The following is a 5550-nucleotide window of genomic DNA, read 5'->3' as shown; positions in this document are numbered from 1 at the left end:
CTCACTATGATAATTTCATGTATGATCTTAGACTTCAAATCATTGTTGTTTCAACATCCTATTATACCCCTAACTCGTCTTCGTCACCAGATAGGGTTTACGAAGCATTACATTACAAATTATTATCTGTAGAAAACAAATTTAACTCTATATTTGTATAAATAAATAAACCCATGGTGTTTACACCACCATTCATGATAAATAATTAGACGAAAGAATGCGGAAGTAGATCGTAAAGTTTTTCAAAATCACGGATTTGAGTTAGGGCTCTAGACGTTCGAAAAGAAACTTAGATGTTTTTGACACAACCTGAAATGCAATCAAATCCAGGTTAGATAAAACAATTAAAATAAATAACTAAGATAATTAAAATAGAATAATAAATCTACGATTAAAACAATAAGGAAGAAAATAAAGAAGATAGATGGAAAGATAGAACGTGGTATGTAGAATTCTTAAGAAGCCTTAGAAACACGAAGAATCCACAACCCCCCTTCAAGCGGCTCTAATTTTCCTCCAAGAAAGAAAACTTGGCAACAAAAATTTTGAAGATGATCCCTACAATCTAAAAAGATTGTTAAAACTCTTCTAAAAGAAATTCAAGAGAAATTCTTAAAAAAAGAAAACTCAAATAGAATTTATAAACTCCAAAGAGAAGTTGAATTATAATGAATTGAATCCATTATGTACAATGCAAAGGCCTATATATAGGGTAGCAAAATAAATCTAAATAAAACTCTTAAGTATACTAGAACTCTAATTTAATCTAAATAAGAAGTTGTTTTAAAGTAAACCTTCTTATTAACATAAAACTCCTAAATAACTTAAAATACTTAATAATTATAAAACATTTAGAATAAAATAATACTAAAATAATAAGAGATGATAAATACGATATTGGGCTCATATATAATAAAAATTGAGCCTAAACCCAAACCCAATATGATTTAAACGCGAATTAGAAGCCCGAAACTCATAATTCTCGTCATAATCCTGTTCAGAAATTTTGCTTGTGCAGTCTTCACTAAAATGTTCATAACTTGAGCTCTCGAACTCAAAATCAAATGATTCAAAATGCATTTCGAAGCTAAAAGATATATCTTCAAATGCCATGCATACATCTCAACCCATAAATGTTAGGATCCCATCCAAAAAATCATCGCAAGTCTGTTGATTTTCCAAGCTAGAAAATTGGTAGCTTCGGTGAATGAAATTTAATAAATTTCACCCCATTTGTGCATGTATCATTCCCCTTTTCCTCAAAAAGATTCGTTCTTGAATCTTGTATTTGATCAAAATCTGATTCAATTTGCTTAGCCTTTGACATTGTTGTTGGGCATTGAGGTAGTGTGAGCCCATCACATTCATGGATCTAAAATTGGGCCTTGAGACTTGCATAATTCCTCCCTTACTCAAGAAGATTCGTCCCCGAATCTTTAGCTACACAAAAAGAAAAGGGATTAGAATAAATAACAATAAAATGAAACAAATACTTACCTAAGCCTTCTTGTGCACCAAAACTATTTCTAGGATCAAAGATATGATTTTGATATCCCAAATCAGCATGGATCAAGTATCTCTCCGTCAAAAACAAACCGTCAATACTAAACAAATAAATATTACGGACATGAGTGTTTAAGTAAAAAATAACTTGTAACTTTTTTTGAATATACATGGTCATCCATAAGAATTTCCAACGATAAGTCAAAAATTTCACATAATTATAAAAATAAAAAAATTAATATTGCAATGTAAAAATTCATCATTAAAGGTCAAGATAGAAAATTTTGTTACAAAAGGAAATATATAAAATGCTTTAAAAAACCTATTTGATGCAACAAAATTACTATTTTAAACCTTTACAAAGGTAGATAAACCTATACAATCAGTTGAACTTTTAGACCAAGGTTTAATGAAATTTGACCAACGAGAAAACATGTTGTAAGAAAATATTTGGCAAACAAAATCAGTAGCATACTTATCAAAAACATTCAAGGTATGCTTTCTTAAATTATTTTCTATTGTTTCCTTACATTCTTTACCGTTTAGCACTTGTGGAGAATTATTAATATTCAACTTACCTTTTTCCCACAAGTAAAACCGTCTGTCGGTGGTAGAGTAATATAATTGAAAGTCCGTCAATGGATCCTTAAAGTCTTGTAATGAAGAAACACCACTAAACAATTTTGAGTTAGGGTTAGTTAAAACATAATCACTACTCACTTTTGTATGGGTATTTTCCTGCTTTTTATTTTCTTTTTCCACTTGAGAACTCTCCAATTTTAACGCATATGGATTTTCACTCATTAGATTTGGGCCATCAAGTAGACTTTTATCACTCAAGGTCTTTTTCTCTCTGTCTTTTCACATGATTCTTCCTCATTTCCCATATCCCCCTTGTTGAAACCCATTTTTGGAAATTGACTTTTTATTTTTATTTTTTAAAAATGAAGACAGTTGCCACCAACCTTTTTTATTAGGTGTGATCAGATCACCTCGTAATTTGAACATTTTAATAAAAGATTAGATTTACTAAAATGATGATTTTCGGTCTACAAAATCCACAAAATGGGTTTGGGAGTCGGTTACGCATGAGGAAGGATTAACACCCTCATAACGCCCAAAATTGGTACCTAGTTGATTACTTGATGTCTTAATGTCGAGAATTGGGAATTCAAAAAAAAAAATAAAGTACGATCCCTTTTTTTTGCATTATGTTATTTGATTAAAATATCACTAACTAAATTAAATTTTATGGAGAAGGCCTTCTTATTTTGAGTTAATCGAGAAGAAAAGATCATGCCCCATAAGTTAGGGCATGAGGTCTTGAATCCTTGAAAAAAAGAATAATCGTCATTTAATTATTACCTAAGTCCTATGTGTGCTGAATTTTAAAAGGATGTTCGATTATTTCGGTTCAAGGAGAAAGTCGTACCTTGTATGTTAGGGCACAATTTCTCAAATCCCCTAATTAAAGAACATCGTCTCGGTTCTAATTATTTCCTATGCGTCAAGTAAAAGCAAATATAACATTTAATGTGATGTGCGATTAATTTTTTTGAGTTTGGTACCAAATGAACGAGTGTATGTAAGCATAATATACAATAAAATAATGGCAAAAAATAAAATACCTACATAGGTACAAACAAAATAACACTTGATGGGAGTCGAAACCACCAAAAATAATTCCTACTAAAATAACTCTAAATAGTAGTAAAGAGTGGTAATAGGGTCGAGTCCACAGGGATTGGATGTCGTAATCAACTTTCGTGTTCACTTATGAACAGAATATTCATCGCGTTAAGGGTCGTGTTAAGAGTCGTGGCAATAGTCGTGCCCACAACTCCAATTATACATGCAAAAGTTAGAAATAAAAGTAAATCGAGGGGTTTTGAAATGTTTAGAAACTAGATAATTGAAAATAGCATAACTAGCATAACTAATTAATTAAATAAATTAGAAAATAAATTCAGAATTTTGCAATAGATAAAATAAGCCTTAGCCTTAGACTTGGTAAATTTCGTACCAAGAATCGATCCTCGAAAATTAATCTTCTCCTCCAATCGATAAGCTGGTAATAGTAGTTAAGAACGTCCTAACCACCAATTCTTCCTCTAGTAGCTAGCTCTGGTACGACCTGCAAATCAACCCTTACCGATTATCTAACCGAGATACACGTGTTCCCGATTCAAGATTCCGGCAGCCTTGCGTTCTGAAGAACCCAACTCGAATTAACGGCCTTAACCGCGCAGGTCGTTTAAACCCAATCACTTCTTCCTCGATTTGTTCTCGAAAATTCGAATACAGCACGGCCGACTCAAATCTCCAACTGTAAGCAAACACGACTCCAACCCAACGTGCACTTTGACTTGAAATTGAATTTAACTTTAAGGGATGATTGGTCTATCCCGATACTTAGGAAAAAAATGAATATCGATGGGATGAATTTTTAACACGAATTTGTATCTCACGATTCCCGACCGGAAAGAACACCGGCCTAAAGCTAAGATGAAATTTAGTGTAGCATGAATTTATTCATGCTTGTAAGTTGTTGAAGGTGATTGAATTTGAATGATAATGGAAGAAATTGAGGAATAAAAGGGGGTGGAAAGTAATTGGACGAATTTAGAAAAAAATAAAGAAATTGAAATGAAATGGACAAAATTCCCACGTCAAATTCAAAAAGAAAAGAAAATAATTCAATTCCAAATGGAAATAGGAAAAGAGAAGAGAGAATGATTCAATTCCAAACTGAAGTACGAATACAAAATTAATGGATGATTTCCTAAGAACATAAAGCCCCTATTTATATACATGGGGTTTACTAAATTTAACCTAAACTAATTTAATAAAAAATCAAAAATAAAATAAAAATAAAAATAATAAGATTTTCCTATTTTTGGCTTTTACAAAGTCAAAATATTTGATATGTCATTGGCTTCCTCCACCTTTTTTATTTGGCCCCGTGTCAATGATTGTCTTTCAAATTGGCCATTTTTAGCTTGTTTTTGACTAATTTCATCCCTGAAAAGATTAAATCATAAAAGCACTTAATTAGCAGGGTTTACTTTAAAAATAAACAAAATTAAACACAAGAAATATGCAAATTAACATGTTTATCAACACTATAATGAAATAATAATAAAAGAATAAAATGATTGTAGTAAAGGTAATGAGGGTAAAATAGTAAATGATTATAACATAATAATAATAGTAATAATAATCATATCTAATGACAAAAATAAAATAAAATAAAATAAAAACTACTCAAGGATGTAAATAAAATTACATAATTTAGGGAGGGGTAAAAATATAAATAATCATAAAATAGAAGTGCTGGAAATAATAAAATAACAAATAAAAAATAAGTAGGCAAATGACTAAATTGAAAGCTAAAAGAAATTCTAAGCATAAATTAAAAAACAAAAAAAGCAAACAAAGGATTAAATCAAAACAAAATAAAAAGTATAGGGACCCAAGGTGTTATTTTCCCCAACCCAGCATACGTGTCATTCCCTTGGTAGGTCAACAATGGGTCAAGGGACTGATTTGCAAAGAAATTAAAATTATGGGGTAAAAATTAAAACAAATAAAAAGGGAATAGGATGAAATTAAAAAGGAACAAAAAAGTGGAAGGACCAAAATGGAAATAGCTCCTCCATGTGAAAACGTATAGATCCTAGGGATGTCGGATTGGCTTTGAAATGAAGCCGTTTTGGGCGTCTAAAGCCAAGCCCAAAACGACGCTGTTTTGAGGGGGCTATATAAGTTTAAAAAAGTTAAAAAATTCATTTGCATTAGTTTAGAAAAAAACATTTCATTTATCTCTTTTTTTTCTCTGAAGCCCTCTCGTAGTTTGGTCATGGGGATGACAGTACTATGCCATGGCCACCGGTCATCAGTGACAGAGACCGCCGCCTCTGTTGGCTGAAAATTCTTAAAAAAAATACTCCCTTTGAAACCTTATAGCATGTAGAACGTTATTCTAGGGTCAAAATCCCCTAAAAAGAATCAAACCTCAAAAAAAAGATGAAACCCTTCGGTTTCTTT

Source organism: Gossypium hirsutum, chromosome A09 (genome assembly GCF_007990345.1).
Source record: "Gossypium hirsutum isolate 1008001.06 chromosome A09, Gossypium_hirsutum_v2.1, whole genome shotgun sequence".
NCBI classification, from domain to species: domain Eukaryota; kingdom Viridiplantae; phylum Streptophyta; class Magnoliopsida; order Malvales; family Malvaceae; genus Gossypium; species Gossypium hirsutum.
Note: the sequence above shows the minus strand (reverse complement) of the source record.